The sequence below is a fragment of the Arachis ipaensis genome, chromosome B01 (genome assembly GCF_000816755.2).
Source record: "Arachis ipaensis cultivar K30076 chromosome B01, Araip1.1, whole genome shotgun sequence".
NCBI lineage: Eukaryota > Viridiplantae > Streptophyta > Magnoliopsida > Fabales > Fabaceae > Arachis > Arachis ipaensis.
The window spans coordinates 73,492,830-73,516,540 of record NC_029785.2 but is presented as its reverse complement, the minus strand read 5'-3'; the positions used below and the strand labels follow the sequence as shown (position 1 = coordinate 73,516,540).

Genomic DNA, 23,711 nt, shown 5'->3' with positions numbered 1-23,711 from the left:
AGTGTATCAAAGTAACATACAGGATAATCTTTATTCTACTAAGTGTGCTAATAATGCTCAAAATTATTACTTCACTTAGTATGATCTTATTCCATCATATTTACCCTGTATATTAACAAAAATTCACCTGTGCTTGAGATTTCCTTAATGCAGAGATTTTTCATGTTTGTGCTCCTTTATTCATAAAATTTGTATGAAAACTAAACCAAAATTTAGTGAAAAAGCATAGAAAAATAGGCTATGATGCCTTGGCATCATAACTTAATAAAAAGTAAAATAATTGAATCTGATCACTCGGACTACCATGAGATCATGCCGAAAATGCGCTTTAATAAAGAATAACCTGTGGTTTACGCAGGATTAGTTAGCAGATGCGGATAAAGTAGCTCATTCAGAAAAGGATGAGTTCATGTTCTTTACTCCACTTTCAATTATGTTAGGATTTTTTCTGAGAATATTGATCTGTAGAAGCAGCTGGAGTCGAATCGGGAAGCTTATCAGAACCTGGAGGATTCAATCATTAAGAGCTCGGAAGAGGCTTTTAGGGTGTTTAAGGAACAAGTCGGAGTCATCGCTCCTAACTTGGACCTTTCACCCCTCCATCCTCGTCCTGAAACCAATTCTAAGTTGAAGACTCATGGGGAATGTATTGTTGAGTCTCCTCCTCATGAGGTGGAGCAACAAGAAGGATTCCTGCCGAGCTCTTCTGAAGCTCCGACTTCTGCAGCCGAAGAGATCTCTTCAACCCTTCCGACTCCTACAGCAGACCCGAGTTCCACTCCCCTTGATGACTCTAATCCTTTCCTTGGTTCACAATGATTTTCAACTACTAGGGCCCGGCTTGTGGGCCCTTTTTGAATAATTTATTTTTTATGTGTTTGTTTTCTGTGGTGATTTCTAACACTTGTCCCTTAATAGGGTCATTAACAAAATTTGTTTGTTTTGTTGGTCCTTTTTTGGATAAGGACCTTTAACAAAATATTTTGATTATGTATGTTTGTGGGCATTTTTTATGCTTGCAAATAATTTTTGTTGACTGATTTTTATAAGGCTTTTTGCGAAAAACCCTTTGTTGTTTTGATCTTCCTGGTTTATGAAAAAGTTTTTCGTCATATGAACTGTTCTAAGTTAAAACTTTCCGAAAACTTTTTGTGGGGTAATTTTGAGAAAACCTTCACTTCTATCTTCGAGGGATTTTTGTATCTCTTTCTGTGTTCCATTATTTTGATTTTACATATTCAATTTTACTTATTGAATTATTTTCATAACTTAGGTTATTTTTGCGATGCATTTTGTTTTTTTCGGGCTTTCTGACTTGTGAGTCATTAGCGATATTATTCCCGAGTTATCATGACCGTCCTTTGTAACCTCTTTACACCGACTTGTACCTCATCGTTTTATCTCGCCGACCACTTAGGTCCGTCAAAGGATTTTCATGCTTTTTCGAGCTTAAATCAGTGCGTTTCGTAGAATAATAATACTAATGGAATTATGAAGAGATAAAGCAAATGCTTATTGATTTAAAACTTTGTTGTTAGCTGCTAAGGGATTTAAAACTTTTAACCCTTAGTTCCCACTTTGATGCCTCGTTAAAACCCCCTTCAAGAAAATCCTATTTTGGGAAAAAACCATGAATTCGAGAAAAAGAGTACATCAGGGAGCGGAGTTCGCTTCTAGCTATAATACCTCCTCATATTGGAGGCGTGCCATGATCTGGGGAGATCACCGCTGCGTAAGTCGGATACTTTGTAATATCCCTTTCCAAGGACTCACTTATCTTATATGTCCCTTTCCAGTTGGCGGCAAGCTTTCATTCGCCTGATTTGCTTACGCCTATGTCATTCCTAATCAGGACCAAGTCGTCTGAGGCGAAGCTTCTGTGAATGAATTTCTTGTTGTATCTACTCGTCATCCTTTGCTTGAGCGCTGTTCATACCCTGGGTCGAGCTGTCCGACCCGGGATGTTTGACGACAAGTCAACTGACCTCTTCAGGTTAGGACTACCCGACCTCTTCTCAATGAGCTCGGCCAAATCACCCGAAAAGCCCAATAAAGGCCCAAAAAAAAGGAACACGACCAAAATCCAAAGGCAGCACAAGCCTATAAAGATATAAGATGACTTCACTCAAAGATAAGATAAGATAAGATGACTTCGCTCAAAGATAAGATAAGATAAGATAAGATAACTATCTTATCTCTAGAAAGGTCATTCCTCACCATTATAAATACACTGGAGCACCCAGGTATAACTCATACTCTGATACTACTAAAAACCTGCTTAATACCCTTGCTAACTTAAGCATCGGAGTCCCTTGCAGGTACCACCACCCTCCGGTGACAAAGGATCAGCATCACTAACAAGTCCAACAAGTTGGGCGCGGTGGCTCCGGCCACCACCCACAAGTCAGACACGTCAGCGCCGACCAGCACAGAAGATCTCGTCCGAGATTGACCTACAGTTTCAGGTAACCCTCAGAACATTGGTGCCGTTGTCGGGGAATCTAGAAGTCATCCCATCATCATGGTGGACAACCTTGACAACAACCACAATTCTGATTTAGAAAACAGAACGCCACATAAGAATGCGGAGGTCACAATAGACGATATTTCTCAACCTAACAAAGACAATAATACACCAAATACGGGAGCCATGGAGGCACTTTAGGATCGCCTAAAACAACTCGAAAAAGAGGTCGGGTATCAACAAGAAGCCGAAAGAGACCTACAAAGGGAAGCTAGACGACGCCGCGAGTTAGAGGACAAGTTCCTAAAACTCGAAGCCGATCTCAAGGCCAAAACTACTCGATCCAGCCACGAAGATGGCTCCCGTAAGGACCAAGACCCATTCACCAAAGAGATCATGAAGACCAAAATCCCAAAGAACTTCAAACCTCCGGACATGACTTTATACGATGGCACAGCAGATCCCAACCATCATCTCAGTAATTTCAGAAGCTGAATGTACCTCACTGATGCCTCAGATGCAGTCCACTGCAAAGCCTTCCCTACTACTTTAACAAAAATAGCAATTAGATGGTTCGACAACCTACCCCCTAGGTCCATCTCAAGCTTTGACAATTTAGCCAAAAAGTTTCTAGCTAGATTCTCCATCCAAAAAGACAAAACTAAGCACGCCCCAAGTCTATTAGGAATCAAGCAAGGAGATCGGGAAAGTCTCCGCAGCTACATGGAAAGATTCAACAAAGCATGTCTGGACATATAAAGTCTGCCAACTGAAGCCGCCATTATGGGTCTCATCAACGGCTTACGAGAAGGACCTTTTAGTCACCCAATATCGAAAAAACATTCCACATCCCTGAATAAAGTGCAAGAACGAGCAGAGAAATACATCAACATGGAGGAAAACTCTCGACTAGGAGAGACCTCAAAATTAGGATTCTCCTACTCCTCCCGGGATAAGCATAAAGAGTCCAAGAAAAAAGAAGATCAGCATGGAGAAAAGATCAAGAAATACCACAATTACACCCCTCTGTGGGTGTCTCTTGTAGATGTCTATCGAGAAGTATGCCATACTGAAAAGATACCCCCCAGCTCGCCCAATTAAAAGCAAGAGAGGAGGAGGAAATCAGACTGAATACTGTGAATACTATCGAATCTATGGACATTCCACCAATGAATGCTTCGACTTGAAAAATGTCATAGAAAAACTGGTAAGAGAAGGAAAACTAGATCGGTATTTAGCCAGCCGAGCAGATGAACCAAGAAAAAGAAGAAGGGACGAAGATGTCGGATGAACTGAACGACCACCTCGTACACCAGAGAGACATGTCCACATGATACATGGAGGATTTGTGGAAGAGAAATCTCTAAATCATCTCGCAAAAGACATCTTAAAGAGGTATATCAGGTTGAGGGTGGAGAAGAAGCACCTGACATCCCCACTATCACTTTCACTAAAGAGGATGCAGCTGGCATCATCTCGGGGCATGACGATCCCATGGTCATCACTATCATATTGGCCAACGCTAATCTCCACCGCACACTGGTAGACCAGGGAAGCTCGGCTGATATCTTATTCAAAACCGCCTTCGATAAACTTGGCTTGGAAGAAAAAGAGCTAAGAGCATATCCGAACAGCCTATTCGGGCTGGGAGACACTCCAATCCAACCACTTGGATACATCTCACTACATACAACCTTTGGAAAAGGAAACCGGTCAAGGACACTCAATATAGACTACATCATGGTCCATGTGAGTTCAGCCTACAATGCCCTAATAGGTCAGACAACGTTAAATCAGCTCGGCGCAGTAGTCTCGACTCCACACCTGTGCATGAAGTTCCCAACCACAGAAAGAATAGCTACGATAAAAGCAGCTCAGAAGACGGCGTGCCACTGTTACAACGAAAGTCTAAACCTTAGAGGCAGAGGAGAAGAATTCCACACCATCGAACTCGGGGGAGTTCTAAGGCGGGAAGAACTTCACCCACAACCCGAAGGCGAAATAGAAAAAGTCCAGATCGGAGATGTCCTAGATAAAACAACCAATATCGGCACAATCGTAAAAGGAAACATAAAGGAGTCACTCATACAGTTCTTAAGAGACAATGTCGACCTCTTTGCATGGAAGGCCGCAGACATGCCAGGCATAGACCCTAAGTTAATGTGCCACAAGTTGGCAGTTTACCCAGGATCTCGGCCAGTACAGCAGAGACGCATAAATCTCATACCAAAATGATCCTAAGCTGTGGAAGAGCAAGTACAAGCTCTACTGGAGGCAAGATTCATAAGAGAAGTTAAGTACCCACTATGGATAGCTAACGTCGTCTTGGTGAAAAAATCAAATGGGAAGTGGCGGATGTGCACCGACTATACTGATCTCAACAAAGCCTGCCAAAAAAAATCCTTATCCATTCCCAAGTATCGACACTCTGGTAGATGCCTCCTCCGGATACAAATAGCTCTCGTTTATGGACGCATATTCAGGATACAATCAAATCCTGATGTACCCACCTAACCAAGAAAAATCCTCTTTTTTAACTCTGAAAGCAAACTACTGCTATATCGTCATGCCATTCGAACTCAAAAACGCAAGAGCCACTTATCAAAGACTAATGAATAAAGTCTTCATAGACCACATCGAGAAAATCATGGAAGTCTACATGGACGATATGCTAATAAAAACACAAAGTGAAGAGTCGTTACTATCCGACCTCACCCAAGTATTTGACACTATAAGAAGTAGAAGTATCAATTTAGTCCAAACCTTAGGGCCAGCCCTCAACCCTCCAAAAAAATTCTAGCCCACAGCCCTAAAAATTATAAAATGATATTTTGTAACCCCAACTCTAATTAAGCCCTCCCAACAAAAAAGCAAAATAGGGCTGGCCCTATAAGCCCTAGAAGCCCCAAATCTAATCTTCTCCTCCCTGAGACCCTGACCTGAGATTTTAGGCTGAGAACTACTTGCGTTGAAATGGTGAAACTGTGAAAGGATTTGCATTGAAACGGTGAAACTGTGAAAGGATCTGCGTTCTACCTGCGAAATCCGTGGCTACTTCTCCTCCCTCACGTGGAATCAGAGGTGGGTTTCTTCATTTTCTGTCCCTCTCTGAGTTTCTTCTTTGTTTGTTTGCAATTACATCACCCATTTTAATTCTGTTGACTGTTATCTGAGGTGGGTGATTTCAAAATGGTTGAACTATGAATTGTGGACTGTGAACTATGAACTTGTTTTCAATTTTTTTCTAAAAGGAGATTATGGAATTGAGAATCAAAGTTGAGTTTTAGTTACCATTTTTCAATAATCTGCTATTTGATTCCTACATAAGCAATTGTTCTGCTTTTAAACTTGTTTAATGTGATTTTGGTATTGTTGCTTAGCATTATTAACTATTGGATTGTTTAGCTTTTGTCTATTCGACTATTCCATATTTTCTTTCTATGCTGATTTTGATTCATTATCTTCATATTTGGATGAGTTTCATGAGAATGGTAATTGCATAATAATTTCTTTTTACTATTTTACTTACAAGTTACAATTTTACAATTCTTATATTACTGGTTTGGAAACATATTATGTATAACAGTAGCAATTGTTTTCCTTGTTTCTTATACATACTCTTGGAAAAGATACTTAGAGATAAAGGAAGAAAAAGTGAACATTGTTGTATTGTTGATTTTAGATAAAAACCATGGAGTCTAGTATTTTGTTACAGGATGACATGTACCACCATCTTCTTCAACTTATTGGATCAGATGTCTGATTTATTTTTCACTTGTCTTTTGTCTATTTTTCACCACTTGTTCCATATGTGACTTTCTTTAAGATTCTATCTTCATTTATTTAATTAAAGGCTTCTTGGTCTAAATTTAAGAAATAACTTTATCTTTTTAACAAAAAAATAAAAGGGCAGCTGATCACAAAGTTATATTGTTAAAGGATTCCGAGGTTTTCTATTATGACATCTTTTGATTTTAAATTATAAGAACTTTGTGATTTGATGCTTATGTAGTGTAGACTGTAGACTGATTTTGCAGTCTATGATTTTGTTGGTGTGAAACTGAGATTATGCTTTTGATCTCCTAAGGACCTTGTGTAGAGAAAATTTAGTTGTGTTTATTTCAGAACTGTATGTGAAAGAACTTATTGATTGCGTGTCTTTTTCGCAGTGCAATTTCCTGGTGTGGAAAACTGAATGCTATAGCTTGTCCCTACGAAACATGTGCTAGAATTCCCAGGTTAGTGTACACTTGTTATCCAGTGCCTGTGTTTCTCGCCTTATCTTTGATTATGTACTAAATGTTCTGTTGCCAACATGTCTATTAGTTTAGATAACTGATAATCTTCTGTAATGTTTCTTGCTTTTTCTGGTCTTTTGTTTTCATAGCTCAACTGCAAATCCACTATTTTGGATCCCTATACATATTGTGATCCCAGAGAGGCCTATTGAATGTGCAGTATTCGATGTCCTAGTAGGTATTTTAACTTCATTACTTTCTTTCAATTGAACTGCTTTGTTTTCTTTCTATCTTTTCATTTATATGTCTATGAGAATTTGATCAGTTACACTGTATACATTCCGCAGATTCTCCTCGTGATTCTGTACAGTTTATTGAGTGGTCCCCTACTCCTTGTCCCCATGCATTATTGATAGCTAATTTTCATGGGAGGGTAACTATTTGGACTCAACCATCTCAAGTAAGTGAAGGTTACATAAGTGGGTACTACAATAAAAATTTATAGCACAACTTAGTAGTTTTAGTATAATAATATAGTTAGAAGTTCTCTGCCATGAGTTTTCCTATGACCATAGATTTCGTTAACATTTTCTATTTAGCTTCCTGTATGATTGAGCAGATTATCAAAATCTTTGGATGAAAAGGAGATTTGACTATATGTTATAGATTAGTCCTAGGAGGCTAATTTAATTAATTCTCTTGATACTTGTGTCTGCTGGTGGGATGATACTTTTTTTCGGCCTAAGTTTCAGCTTCTCTTTCTTTTCCATTCCTAATACATGCTTTGCTTGTTTGATTGATTGTTACTGTTTTCTCTTCAATTACTTCTTATTGAAACTTCAGAGATGAATAATTAATATGAATTAATGAATGTTGTTGTTGTTGCTATAGAATTTTAATACACATTATTTGGATATGATTAGGAAATTTATAAACATAGATGATGAGATTATTTCTGAGACTCCTGTTCAAGCTTCTGGTAGTGTTGATTCTGGTAAAAAATCTAATGTTTGGAGGTTTTTTAAGAAGATTGGAAAAGACAGAGATGGTATTGAAAAGGCTGAATGCAATTTTTGTCATCATGAATACAAAATTGGAAAAAATCCAAAAACTAAGAATGGTTACGGGACTTCTCATCTAAGTCGTCAGATAGTTTCTTGTAAATCTATACCCCTCAATATTAGATTTGATGATGATATAGAGGGTCTGCCAACCAAAATTGATCAGAATATTCATAGAAAAAAATTCGCTCAGGCTATAGCAAAACATGATCTTGCATTTAGCTTTGTTGAGTATGAGGGTATTAGAGATTGGATTAATTACATTAGTCCAACGATTATAATGCCTTCTAGAAACACTTTAGTTTCAGATCTTCAAATGATTTATTCAACAGAGAAAGAGAAATTGAGGCAGAAGATATCTAGGATACCTAATAGAATTTGTTTGACATCTGATGTGTGGACAACATCTACCACTGAAGGATATATTTGTCTGACAGCTCATTTTGTTGATGAGAATTGGCGACTAGTGAGTAAGATTTTGAATTTTTGTCAAATGATTCCTCCCCATACTGGAACCGATATGGAAGCAGTCTTATTTAACTCTTTGAAGAAATGGGGTATTGATAAGAAAGTATTTTCTATTACTTTAGATACTGCTTCTGCAAATGACAACATGCAAAACATCTTAAAAACTCATCTACGTAAGCAGAATAGTTTGCTTTACGATGGAGAATATTTTCATGTGTGTTGCTCCGTTCACATTTTAAATTTGATTGTGCAAGAAGGGTTAAAGGTGGCTGTTGGAGCTTTATTTAAAATAAGAGAGAGTGTGAAATATGTGAAAGCTTCTGATGGGAGAATGATGAAATTCAAAGATTGTGTGCAGCAAGCAGAACTTGAAGAAGGTGTTGGTCTAAAATCAGATGTTCCAACTCGATGAAATTCTACATATATGATGTTGGAAAGTGCAATTAAATTTGAAAAAGCGTTTGACATCCTTAGTGTTGTAGATGGAGCTTATAAAGATTGTCCGACAAATGAAGAATGGAGCTTAGCAAAAAAAATATGTGAATTTTTAGAGCCATTTTATGAAACTACAAACCTCATTTCGGGTTCATCATATCCAACATCAAATTTGTATTTTATGCAAGTTTGGAAAATTGAATGTCTTTTGGAAGACAATCAAACTTGTGATGATGTTATTATTATGAACATGGCTTTCAGAATGAAGATGAAGTTTGATAAATATTGGAAAGATTATAGCACTGTCTTGGCTTTTGGGACAATTCTTGATCCTCGATTAAAGTTAAAGTTCTTGAGGTTTTGTTACAAAAAACTAGATCCTTCAACCTTTGAATTGAAGGCAAATAAAGTATTGGAGAAATTTAAAAGGTTGTATGGAGAGTACATAAATACTTTTGGTGGTTCAACAATTTCTCAAAGTAGTAATCAATCTCCTATGTCACCTGAAGAAGGAAGGCTTACAAAGAAGAGAAAAATGGTGATGAAGGTATTTAATTTTAATATAGTATTATTTTCTCCTATTATGTTTATTCGTTACTTAAATAATCTTTATACTATATCTTTTAGGAGTTCAGAGAATTTGACTGTGAAACCCAAACTTCCAAGGATAAAGATGAATTAGAGATTTATCTAAAAGAAGGTTTGATTCACACCAATGAAGATGATTTGAAGTATGATGTGCTGAATTTTTGGAAGATTAATGAGGATAGGTTTCCCACTCTGTCAGTTATAGCCAGAGATGTTTTAAGTATTCCCATCACTACGGTAGCATCTGAGTCTGCATTCAGTATTGGTGGACGTGTTTTAACAAAATATAGAAGTTCCACTCTTCATGAGCATGTCCAAATGCTTATTTGCACAAGGAGTTGGTTACGTGGATTTGTTCCAAATCATGATGGTAAATATTTATGAAATTTTTTTCAAATAATATTTTAAATTGAATTTCTAACTATTTTTTAATTGGTTGATTTTAGATGATGAAATTGGTGAAATTCATGAAGAAGAAGTGTCAACAGCAACGATGCATCCCCCTCAACATTCATGATTTTAGATGATGAATTTTTGTGTCAACTTTATTTTGATTTTCTAGAGACATTATTGATGGTAAATTCTAGAGAGTAAGAAAAAGGGTGATGAGATAGTGAATGCCATGTTTGATTTAATATGATCAATGTACATTATTAACATTTATTTTTTAATTTTTTTTTATTTTTTACGCATAAAAATGATAAAGGGATAAAACAAACTAATGACTTTTAATAAGTTTTATGTGTGTTGTTGAAATAGAAAATGTAAAAAAAAAAAAGAAAATTAGGTAACCCATGGTTGGCCCTAGGGCTTTTGGCCCATGAGGGCTTTTGGCCCTGAGGGCTTTTTAAAAATTTGACCCTATTAGTTAAAGGGCTTTTTATTCTTCTGGCCCTATAAAGTAGGGCCAAAGCCCTATAGGGCCAAACATATTGACACCACTAAAGAAGGAATGGCATGCGCCTTAACCCTGCAAAATGCACCTCCGCAGTAGAAGCCGGCAAATTCTTGGGTTTTATGCTCACACAAAGGGGAATTGAAGCCAACCCGGACAAATGCAAGGCTATACTCGACATGAAGAGTCCAACCAGCGTTAAAGAGGTACAAGAACTCAATGGAAGATTGGCAGCCTTGTCCAGATTTCTAGCTGAATCGGCAATAAGATCTCTCCCCTTCTACGCCACTCTAAGGAAGGGTAAGAGGTTTGAATGGACAACAGAGTGCGAGCAGGCCTTCCAGGATTTCAACAGGTTCCTGGGACAACCACCTATTCTAAATCGGCCACGAGAAGGAGAACCACTTGTATTATACCTCGCAGTAGGAAATCGGGCAATAGCCTCAACACTGGTCCGAGAAGATGACAATGGATAACAACCTATATACTTCATCAGCAAAGCATTACAAGGGTCCGAATTGAACTATCAAAAGATAGAAAAATTTGCTTATGCTCTCATACTAACATCTCGATGACTCCACCCATATTTCCAAGCCCACATCATCATGATTCGGACCAACTAACCCAAAAAAAGCATTCTGCAGAAAACAGACTTAGGAGGAAGAATCCTACAATGGGCAGTCGAGTTGTCCGAATTCGACCTTCAATATGAAGGTCAAACAGCCATCAAATCACAGTATCTGGCTGACTTCATTGCAGAGTTTACGGACACCCCCTGAAATATCTACAGAGTGGAATTTTTACGCAGACGGTTCCTCAAACAAAACTGGAAGTGGCGCGGGTGTGATAATTGAAAGTGACCAGGGAACCCAAATCGAACTTTCCCTCAAATTCGGGTTCCTTGCCTTAAACAACCAAGCTGAGTATGAGGCACTACTAGCTGGTTTGAAGCTGGCTAAGGATGTTGGAGCTCAAAAGCTTATCATCTTCAGTGACTTACAGGTAGTCACCTCACAAATAGCAAGGAGTTACCAAGCCAAGGATCCCACTATGAAAAAGTACTTGGACAAAACCAAGGAACAGCTCAGACAACTCGGGGAATTTGAGGTCCACCACATACCCCGAGAACAGAATGCTCGAGCTGATGCACTCTCAAAATTAGCCAGCACCAAACCAGGGAGCAACAATAGAAGCCTCATCCAAGAGATGCTACAGAACCCGTCAATCTCGGAAGAAGAAAAGGTCCTAGCCATAACAGGTCTGGATCAGGGATGGATGACTCCCATAATTAATTATCTCAAAACAGAAACACTCCCTACAGATAAGAAGGACGCAAAGAGGTTAAAACGGGAAGTACAATACTACACCATCATAAATAATACTCTATACAAAAGAGGGATTTCAACACCACTGTTAAAATGCATACCGACTTCCAACACAAAAGAAGTTTTAGAAGAAGTACACAGTGGCATCTGTGGCAACCATCTTGGAGCACAAGCCCTCACCAAAAAAGTGATCCGGGCCGGATTCTATTGGCAAACTTTGCAAAAAGAAGCAAGGGAATTCGTAAAGACATGTTTACCATGTCAGAAACATGCTAATTTTCATATCGCCCCACCAGAGGAGCTCATCAGTGTAACCTCACCCTGGCCATTCGCAAAATGGAGACTCGACCTCCTCGGGCCGTTCCCTCAAGGATCAGGACAGGTCAAGTTCCACATCGTCGGGGTAGATTACTTTACAAAATGGATTGAAGCAGCGCCCCTAGCCAACGCCATTGCTCAAAGAAGTCGAAAATTCCTATATAGAAACATTGTCACAAAGTTTGGGGTCCCATACTCCATCACCATAGATAATGGCACTCAATTCACAGACGCAGACTTCAGAAAATTGGTGGCTGACTTGAAAATAAAGCACCAATTTACATCCGTAGAACATCCCCAGGCTAACGGACAGGCAGAAGCCGCCAATAAAGTTATATTAGCCGGGCTAAAACGGAGATTACAGGATGCAAAGGGAGCCTAGGCTGATGAGCTCCCACAAGTCTTATGGGCGTATCGGACAACTCCACACTCCACCACAAAGGAATCACCTTTCCGATTAGCTTACGGAATGGAGGCAATAATCCCAATGGAGGTCGAAGAAGGATCACCCAGAGTAATCCACTACAATGAAGAGGCCAATTCCCTACTTCAAAAAGAGGAACTCGACCTACTTCCAGAAATTCGAGAAAAAGCTCGGATCAAGGAAGAGGCGTTGATAAACCACTATTTTACGGCTTATCTTGTGCTCAATTGAGTGGATTTTATTAACTCTTTACCCACTTATTCATACTATTTGCATGGTTTTATATTTGCCTTCCTAATTATGTGCTTTGATTGAAAACATGCTTCTTTGGCCTTCAGTTCCCTATGTTTAAATCCTCTCTTATTACCATTAGATGCCTTGATATGTGTGTTAAGTTATTTCAGAGATTACAGGGCAGGAATGGCTCAGAGGATGGAAAGGAAGCATGCAAAAGTGGAAGGAATACAAGAAGTTGGAGAAATTGCTAAGCTGTCCAGCCTGACCTCTTCGCGCTCAAACGGCTATAACTTTAGCTACAGAAGTCCAAATGACACGGTTCCAGTTGTGATGAAAAGCTAATGTCTGGGGCTTTGATTTAATATATAATATGCCATAGCTGCTTTGACGCTAGGCAATGCGAATGCGTCGTCCACGCGGACGCGTCGCAGTGACGAAAAATCAGCGTGTTTGAATTCGCAACCAGTGAATTCTGGACTGTTTCCGACCCAGTTTGCGGCTCAGAAAACACAGATTAGAGGCTATAAAGTGGGAGAATCCATTCATTCATAATCACAAGCTTTCACATTCACAATTTTAGGAGTAGATGTAGTTTTTAGAGAGAGAGGTTCTCTCCTCTCTCTTAGGATTTAGTTTTAGGATTTAGGGTTATTTCTTCTTCATCACAGGTTCAATGTTCCTTTAAATTACTTTCTAGTTTTATTTATTCTATTCCTTTAATTGTTATTTATCTTTTCAATTTAGCTTATGGATTCTTATGTTTAATTTGATTCAATACAATTTAAGGTATTTCAGATTTATGAATGCTTTTAATTTAATTTAGATATTTTCTCTTTTGGCTTTCGTTAAATAATTGGTGACTCTTGAGCTATCAAACTCATTGTTGATTGAAAATTGGAATTCTTCAAGAATTAATTCGAGTTCCAATAACTCTAACTTTTCCCAAGGAAAGACTAGGACCTGAGGATAGGAAAAGTCAGAGTCTATTTAACCAAAACGTTTTCATAACTTGCCCAGAGTTATTTAACCAAAACATTTGTAAGAAAGGTTGATTGCTTGGTTTAGTAACTATACTTACAACGAGAGTTTACTATAACTTCTAAACCATCAATCTTCAGTTCTTTCAGGTGTTAAAACGTCGGATGGCCTCAAGATATAACCGAAAAGTAGTACATCAAGGTTTTGCCAAGGACGATCTCGTCTTAATCCGAAATGATATCAGAACAAGTCGACCTGGAGAAGGGAAGCTGGCAGCAAACTGGAAAGGACCCTACCGAGTCATAGAAGTACTTGGAAAAGGATACTACAAGCTGACCAAACTCGAAGGACGAGAGCTCCCAAGGTCATGGCACGCCTACAATTTAAGAAGGTATTACAGTTAGGAGGTAATAAAATATCTTAGGATAAGGTGCACTTTTTTTCCCGAAAAAGATTTTTTAACGAGGCACCAAGCCAAGATCCATGAACCACCTGACTTAGAATGCCCACGTGTATATGTTTGCATTTTCTTTATTTTAAATAAAGTTTTTAGATTCTCTACAAATCCTCAAGACGCATTAATCTGGAACACAAAAATTCATCGCCCGATTATAAAGCTACAGATCAGCAGAAAGTGAAAATCAAATTCACTGCTTGATCACGATAAAGACCAACGAAGATGAAAACAAAATTCATCAAAAGGTCAACCAAACGGGATCAAACCCAATTTCTATGAAATCGGCAAAGATGAAAAGGTGACAAAAACAGAATAATGTAAAAAGTTATCGAAAGTGATCCATGGAAAGGACTTGACGAGGTCTTAATAAAAATGGGTTGCTAAAAATAACTTAAAGACAGGCCGACGTAAAGAAGTCGGACTAGTCGACCACAATAACCAAAGTTATAAAAAGTAAATCCCTAGAAAAAGGCCTGGCCAGCCCTAAAAAAGAGGATTACTAGAAATAACTTAGAAGGGACCGACGTGATGAAGTCGGCCCAAAACAGAAAAAGTTACAAAAAGTAATCCCTAAAAGAGACCTGACAAAGGTCCAAAAAAGGAGGATTACTAGAAATAACTTAGAAGGGACTGACGTGATGAAGTCGGTCCAAAACAAAAAAGTTATAAAAAGTAATCCCTAAAAGAGACCTGACAAAGGTCCAAAAAAGGAGGATTACTAGAAATAACTTAGAAGGGACCGACGTGATGAAGTCGGCCCAAAAGAAAAAAAAGTTATAAAAAGTAATCCCTAAAAGAGACCTGACAAAGGTCCAACTAAAAATGGATTAATAGAAATAACTCAGAAGAGGCCGACATGAAGAAGTTGGCCCGAGCCAATTAAAGCTACAACTCGGACCGACAAGGAGAAGTCGGACCAACGAAAACGCAAAAGGCAATAAAAAGATATTGGACAACAAGGCTCCAACACTCTCAAGATTCCCTAAGTTTTCAGAAAGATGCAGACAAAGCATATCACAAAAAGAAACAAGGTTGTTATCATAACAAAACTCAAGAGGCCACCTGAAGTCAACCCCAAAAGCCTGAGAAACTACTTTGTTTTTCCCAAAAACAGAGTTGCTAACAGAAAAGCAACTAAAAGTATCCACAGTCAAAAACCACAAAACTACAAAATAAAAGAGTTCAAAGCCCACAGGCCGGGCTATACATAAATATATCTGAAATAATTAGAGAGGATCCAAGGACTTCCTAGTAGCTGCATCCTGAGGTGAAGGAGGACGAGTCTGAAGAGGTACAACATCTACCATCCCGTCATCCCAGTTCAGGATCTGGACATCGGGATCCGACTTAGGTTGGCCGACTTTAGTTGCTAGAGTTGAAGGAGGCGGGGCAACGGAGACCTTGGCAGAAGGGACAGGAGGAGGGTCGACATCATCATCATCATCAAGGTCATCTGGGATGATCTTTCCATCTTTTACAACGTTGTCCAGGCTAAAAAGAGTGAGGTCAAGCTCGAGCGCAAGAACTCGAACTTGATCCTTCAAGTTCTCATAAGCAGCATTTACACTGCCTACAAGATGACCCTGGAGCTCGGCATAATCATCTCGGGCAGACTCCAAATCCTCCCTAAGACCCATCATCTCCCTATAAGTCGTGACATAACTCTCCTTATGCTTCAACGCCATGTCTTCAGATAACTTGGCAAAAGCCGCCAAAGCAATAGCTCGAGTCTTCTCCCCCTCCAACTCTTTCTCCAACTTAGCCACTTTTGCCTCAAGCTCTTCCTTCAAACCCTTCATCCGATCGAACTCTGATTTGGCCTCCTCCATAAAGGCCTTTGTTGCGTGGATAGGAAGATCCTGGGCAGTTCGATATAAAGCTGCTCCCATATGTGCCATTTTAATGTTGCACCGAGTAATGAAATCCAAATGACGAAGAAGAGAGACATCGTCAGTAGGAATAACACCATAAGGAGCAATCTGTTGATCAACAAACCCGACAACATCAAAGTCAGGGGCATCCAGATTGAAGGGCTCAACAGTTCTTTGTCACTTTGGAGGAGGAACGGCAGTAGGAAAAGAGGTAGCAGCAGAAGTCTGGGGAGGATCGATCACACGAACCCGAAGGGGTAGGAATCATCCTCCTCGGTCCTGGAGAACTCAGTACTGGCTGATTTGGCAGAGCATGAGAGGATCCTTCCCCAGCCGCTTTGATGGAGATGTTTTGGGCAGCTGTAACCTTCCTCGCCTTCTTAAAGGCCCTCGTGGAGTCATTATTTTTAACCGTCTATGAAAATACACAAAGAAAACCAAGTCATCAACCAGAAAGAAAGAAGAATGAACTCGACAAAATAAACAAATACGACAAATATCAAGGAAGTCGACCCCTACCCAACTCAGTTTAGAGAAGTAAAGGATTTCCTAAAAATTTCTTAGTATCAAGATGGGGAGGCTGCCCCCAGTTTTCTTCCAACATGGTTACAAAAGCTTGCTCAACTTCGTCCAACATCTCTCATGTGTACCTAGACACCACTACATTCCTCTGCCATTCTAAGGGAAAGTTGGGCTCGCCATTCTCATCCAAAAAGAAAGGACGAGCTCCTTCAACAGCTCGGATCTTAAAAAAGTAATTCTTAAAATCCCTGAAAGACTCATTATACATGGAAAAAACTTTGTGTCCCTGGGCAGACCTAAAAGAAATCCAAGAAGCTTTCTTTTTGGTAGTCCCAGGCTTGGTCAACACAAAGAGGTACAGAAAGAGAGTTTGAGAAGGTTTAACATCAAATTCTTGGCAAACCAATTGAAAAATTTTGATAAATCCCCATGAGTTCAGATGAAGCTGAGATGGAGCTACGTTACATGACCAGAACAGGTCGGTCTCAAAAGGAGTGAAAGGAAGGGTGATGTTCATCTGGATAATAAAGAAGTCGTATGCATAAGAAAAGGGCCGCTCCCCCTGGGTCGGAACAGGGAAGCAAACCCTTTCATCAGAATCAGGTGCTACCAATTCATAGTTGTTCTCTTGATCTCTACTACTACAGATCCGATGATGTTTTCTAAGCTCTGCACAGAATTCAGAGTTAGCTAGAGAAACACACAGCAACACAAGGGAGTCCAACTAGTCGGACATCCCCTCGGGAACCTTAGAAGACGTCTCAACAATATTTTTGCGAGAAGACATGGCCAACTAGTCCTACAATAAGAAAATGAAAATGGATTACTAACCAAAATATCTCAGGCAAAAACAGAAAAATGAAGACGAGTGGAGTTACAATGAGCAAAGGAGAAGAAGAAACGGAAGCCAAATCTTTGAAAAAACTAAATTCAAAATGAAGAAAGGGGGAAAAATAGCAAAGGAAAGAATTAATGGGTTATTAAACCCTCGCACGTTCCCAAGGCAGAGAGACGCGCGTTTCAAAAGAATAAAGGAACGCCTGTTTCAAAAAATTAAGGAAAATATTCCGCATTCAAAGGGAAACTCTACAAAGAAGAAGTCGACAAAATGCTCGAGTTCGGCTTCACTAGAGAAGGATCGAAGTCCTAAAACTAAGGACTCGACCTCAAAAGGAAGACCACACTCGAGCAGGAGCACTGTTCATACCCTGGGTCGAGCTGTCCGACCCGGGATGTTTGACGACAAGTCAACCGACCTCTTCAGGTCAGGACTACTGATGAGCGGATAATTTATACGCTTTTTGGCATTGTTCTTAGTATGTTTTTAGTAGAATCTAGTTACTTTTAGGGATGTTTTTATTAGTTTTTATGTTAAATTCACATTTCTGGACTTTACTATGAGTTTGTGTGTTTTTCTGTGATTTCAGGTATTTTCTGGCTGAAATTGAGGGACTTGAGCAAAAATCAGATTCAGAGGTTGAAGAAGGACTGCTGATGCTGTTGGATTCTGACCTCCCTGCATTCAAAGTAAATTTTCTGAAGCTACCGAACTCAAAATGGCGCACTTCCAATTGCGTTGGAAAGTAGACATCCAGGGTTTTCCAGCAATATATAATAGTCCATACTTTGGCCGAGTTTAGACGATGTAAAAGGGCGTTGAACGCCAGTTCTACGCTGCTGTCTGGAGTTAAACGCTAGAAACACGTCACAAACCAGAGTTGAATGCCAGAAACACGTTACAACCTGGCGTTCAACTCCAGAAAGAACCTCTGCACATGTAACATTCAAGCTCAGCCCAAGCACACACCAAGTGGGCCCCGGAAGTAGATTTATGCATCAATTACTTACTTCTGTAAATCCTAGTAGCTAGTTTATTATAAATATAACTTTTTACTATTGTATTAGACATCCTGGATTGTATTTTTGATCCTGTGATCTCGTTTTGGGGGCTGGCCATTCGGCTATGCCTGAACCTTTCACTTATGTATTTTCAAACGGTAGAGTTTCTACACTCCATAGATTAAGGTGTGGAACTCTGCTGTTCCTCAAAGATTAATGCAAAGTACTACTGTTTTTCTATTCAATTCAACTTATTCCATTTCTAAGATATTCATTTGCACTTCCGTTCCATATTAGATTGGATGATTATCTCTTGGATCTTTTAATCAGAATCTTCATGGTGTAAGCTAGATTGATGGCGGTCATGAGAGTCCGGAAAGTCTAAACCTTGTCTTTGGTATTCCGAGTAGGACTCTGGGATTGAATGACTGTGACGAACTTCAAACTCGCGAGTGCTGGGCGTAGTGACAGACGTAAAAGGAGGGTGAATCCTATTCCAGTATGATCGAGAACTTCAGATGATTAGCCGTGCTGTGACAGAGCATTTGGACCATTTTCACAAGAGGATAGGATGCAACCATTGACCACGGTGATGCCTCCAGACGATTAGCCATGCAGTGACAGCGCATCAGACTATTTTCCAGAGAGGATTAAAAGTAGCCAGTGACAATGGTGATGTCCTTACATAAAGCCAGCCATGGAAAGGAGTAGGACTGATTGGATGAAGACAGCAGGAAAGCAGAAGTTCAGAGGGACGAAAGCATCTCTATACCTTTATCTGAAATTCTCACCAATGATATACATAAGTATTTCTATCTTTATTTTCTGTTTATTTATTATTATTATTCGAAAACTCCATAACTATTTGATATCCGCCTGACTGAGATTTACAAGGTGACCATAGCTTGCTTCATACCAACAATCTCCGTGGGATCGACCCTTACTCAAGTAAGGTTTTATTACTTGGACGACCCAGTGCACTTGCTGGTTAGTTGTATTGAAGTTGTGAATGAAAAACGATTTATTAAGACGTGCGTACAGAGTTTTTGGCGCCGTTGCCTGAGATCACAATTTCGTGCACCAAGTTTTTGGCGCCGTTGCCGGGGATTGTTCGAGTTTGGACAACTGACGGTTCATCTTGTTACTCAGATTAGGTAATTTTCTTTTTGTTTAATTTTCAAAAATTTTTCAAAAATTTTTCAAAAATTTCTCATCTGTTTTCGAAAATTTTTTTTTAAAAATAAATGTTTTCAAAAATATATTTTTCTTCAGATTTTTAAGAATGAATTCTAGAGTTTCATGAAGCATGTTGAAGCCTGGCTGGCTGTAAAGCCATGTCTAATTCTTTTGGATAGGGGCTTCCAACCATCAGCATAGAGGCAAGTTAATTGGAATGTCAGCTGTGGCATGTCTGAGTTACATACTAAAGCTTGGCTGGCTAGTAAGCCATGCCTAACCCTCAGATTGGAGCTTTAGACTAAGAGTACAAGATTCCTGGAATTCATATTAAAAATTTTGGAACCCTTATTTTTCTTTTTCACAATAATTTTCGAAAAATCCAAAAAAAATTAGAAAATCATAAAAATCAAAAATATTTTGTGTTTCTTGTTTGAGTCTTGAGTCAATTTCAAGTTTGGTGTCAACTGCATTTTTTCTAAAAATTCTCTGCATTTTTCGAAAATTCATGCATTCATATTGTTCTTCATGATCTTCAAGTTGTTCTTGGTAAGTCTTCTTGTTTGATCTTGATGTTTTCTTGTTTTGTGTCTTTTCTTGTTTTTCATATGCATTTTTGCATTCATAGTGTCTGAACATGAAAGATTTCTAAGTTTGGTGTCTTGCATGTTTTCTTTGCATTGAAAATTTTTCAAAAATATGTTCTTGATGTTCATCATGATCTTCAAAGTGTTCTTGGTGTTCATCTTGACATTCATAGCATTCTTGCATGCATTCATTGTTTTGATCTAAAAATCTTCATGCATTGCATCATTTTCATGTTTTTCTCTCTCATCATTAAAAATTCAAAAATAAAAAAAAATATCTTCCCCTTTTTTCTCTCTTAAAATTTCGAAAATTAGTTTTGACTTTTTCAAAAATTTTTAAAAATCTAGTTGTTTTTATGAGTCAAATCAAATTTTCAATTTAAAAAAAATCTTATCTTTTTTCAAAATCTTTTTCAAAAATAAATCTTTTTCATTTTTCTTATTTATTTTCGAAAATTATAAAAATATTTTTCAAAAATCTTTTTCTTCATTCTATCTCATAATTTTCGAAAATAACATCATCAATTAATGTTTTGATTCAAAAATTTCAAGCTTGTTACTTGCTTGTTAAGAAAGATTCAAACTTTAAGTTCTAGAATAATATCTTGTGATTTCTTGTGAATCAAGTCATTAATTGTGATTTTAAAAATCAAATCTTTTTCAAAACTACCTAACTAACTCTCTCTCTCTAATTTTCGAAAATATCTCCCTCTTTTTCAAAAATTCTTTTTAATTAACTAATTGTTTTAAAATTCAATTTTAATTTATTTCTTCTTTTAATTTTCGAAAATCACTAACCATTTTTCAAAAATAATTTTCGAAAATTCTCTCTCTCTCTCTCTCTCATCTCCTTCTATTTATTTATTTACTAACATCTCTTCCTCACTCACCAAAAATCCGAACCCCCTCTCTCTCTGAGTTCAGATTTTCTCTTCTTCTTTTCTTCTACTCTTCTTTTCTTCTTCTACTTACATAAGGAAATCTCTATACCTGGGCAAAAAGGATCCCTATTATTATTATTTTTCTGTTCTCTCTTTTTCATATGAGCAGGAGCAAGGACAAGAACATTCTTGTTGAAGAAGATCCAGAACCTAAAAGGACTCTGAAGAGGAAACTAAGAGAAGCTAAATTACAACAATCCAACAAGCACCTTTCAGAAATTTTCGAACAGGAAGAGGAGATGGCAGCCGAAAATAATAATAATGCAAGGAGAATACTTGGTGACTTTACTGCACCTAATTCCAATTTACATGGAAGAAGCATCTCCATCCCTACTATTGGAGCAAACAATTTTGAGCTGAAACCTCAATTAGTTTCTCTGATGCAGCAAAACTGCAAGTTTCATGGACTTCCATCTGAAGATCCTTTTCAGTTCTTAACTGAATTCTTGCAGATCTGTGATACTGTTAAGACGAATGGAATAGATCCTGAAGTCTACAGGCTCATGCTTTTCCTCTTTGCTGTAAGAGACAGAGCTAGAGTGTGGTTGGACTCTCAACCCAAAGATAGCCTGAACTCTTGGGATAAGCTGGTCATGGCTTTCTTAGCCAAGTTCTTTCCTCCTCAAAAGCTTAGTAAGCTTAGAGTGGATGTTCAAACCTTCAGACAAAAAGAAGGTGAATCCCTCTATGAAGCTTGGGAGAGATACAAGCAACTGACCAAAAAGTGTCCTTCTGACATGCTTTCAGAATGGACCATCCTGGATATATTCTATGATGGTTTATCTGAGCTATCAAAGATATCATTGGATACTTCTGCAGGTGGATCCATTCACCTAAAGAAAATGCCTGCGGAAGCTCAAGAACTCATTGACATGGTTGCTAATAACCAGTTCATGTACACTTCTGAGAGGAATCCTGTGAGTAATGGGATGCCTCAGAAGAAGGGAGTTCTTGAAATTGATACTCTGAATGCCATATTGGCTCAGAACAAAATATTAACTCAGCAAGTCAATATGATTTCTCAGAGTCTGGATGGAATGCAAGCTGCATCCAACAGTACTCAAGAGGAATCTTCTGAAGAAGAAGCTTATAATCCTGAGAACCCTGCAATAGCAGAGGTGAATTACATGGGTGAACCATATGGAAACACCTATAACCCCTCATGGAGAAATCACCCAAATCTCTCATGGAAGGATCAAAAGCCTCAACAAGGCTTTAATAATGGTGGAAGAAACAGGTTTAGTAATAGCAAGCCTTTTCCATCATCCACTAAGCAACAGACAGAGAACTCTGAACAAAATATTTCTAATTTAGCAAACTTAGTCTCTGATCTATCTAAGGCCACTGTAAGTTTCATGAATGAAACAAGGTCTTCCATTAGAAATCTGGAAGCACAAGTGGGCCAGCTGAGTAAAAGGATCACTGAAATCCCTCCTAGTACTCTCCCAAGCAATACAGAAGAAAATCCAAAAGGAGAGTGCAAGGCCAATGATATAACCATCATGGCCGAATCCAAAGAGGAAGGGGAGGACGTGAATCCCAGTGAGGAAGACCTCCTGGGACGTCCAGTGATCAACAAGGAGTTTCCCTCTGAGGAACCAAAGGACTCTGAGGCTCATCTAGAGACCATAGAGATTCCATTGAACCTCCTTATGCCATTTATGAGCTCTGATGAGTATTCCTCTTCTGAAGAGAATGAGGATGTTACTGAAGAGCAAACAGCCAAGTTTCTTGGTGCAATCATGAAGCTGAATGCCAAAATATTTGGCATTGATACTTGGGAAGTTGAACCTCCCTTGTTCATCAATGAACTAAGTGATCTGGATCAACTGACATTGCCTCAGAAGAAACAGGATCCTGGAAAGTTCTTAATACCTTGTACCATAGGCACCATGATCTTTGAAAAGGCTCTGTGTGACCTTGGTTCAGGGATAAACCTCATGCTCCTCTCTGTAATAGAGAAACTGGGAATCTTTGGGGTGCAAGCTGCTAAAATCTCATTAGAGATGGCAGACAATTCTAGAAAACAGGCTTATGGACAAGTAGAGGACATATTAGTAAAGGTTGAAAGCCTTTACATCCCTGCTGATTTCATAGTCCTAGATACTGGGAAGGATGAGGATGAATTCATCATCCTTGGAAGGCCCTTCCTAGCCACAGCAAGAGCTGTGATTGATGTTGACAGAGGTGAATTAGTCCTTCAATTGAATGGGGACTCCCTTGTGTTTACAACTCAAGGTTATCCTTCTGTAAACATGAAAAAGAGGCACAGTAAGCCTCCCCCTCTGCAGAGTCAACCAGAGCCCCCACAGTTAAACTATAAGTTTGGTGTTGGGAGGCCACAACCAAACTCTAAGTTTGGTGTTGAACTCCCATATCCAAACTCTAAGTTTGGTGTTGGGGAGTCTCAACAATGCTCTGAACATCTGTGAGGCTCCATGAGAGCCCACTGTCAAGCTATTGACATTAAAGAAGCGCTTGTTGGGAGGCAACCCAATTTTTATTTATCTAATTCTATTTTATTTTTATTGTTATTTCATGTTTTATTAGGTTCATGATCATGTGGAGTCACAAAATAAATATAAAAATTGAAAATGGAATCAAAAACAGCAGAAGAAAAATCACACCCTGGAGGAAGATCTCATTGGCGTTTAAACACCAGTAAGGAGCATCTGTCTGGCGTTCAACGCCAGAACAGAGCATGTTTCTGGCGTTGAACGCCAGAAACAAGCAGCATCCTGGCGTCCAAATGCCAGAAATGCGCAGTGAAGAAGAGCTGGCGCTGAACGCCAGAAACAAGCATCTGGCTAGCGTTCAACGCCAGAAATATGCTGCATCTGGGCGTTGAACGCCCAGAACAAGCATCAGTTCGGCGTTTAAACGCCAG

At 38.9% G+C, this 23,711-nt stretch overlaps 1 long non-coding RNA gene across 2 annotated transcripts; it reads left to right on the top strand.

Moving 5' to 3' along the window:
* Positions 5,316-16,670, top strand: LOC110271447. Of its 2 annotated transcripts, none has more exons than XR_002362137.1 (5): positions 5,316-5,545; positions 6,634-6,702; positions 6,852-6,936; positions 7,050-7,162; positions 16,660-16,670. It is a non-coding gene; the product is annotated as an uncharacterized LOC110271447 (long non-coding RNA). The 2 variants fall into 2 exon arrangements; XR_002362136.1 differs by having other exon boundaries at positions 6,852-6,940.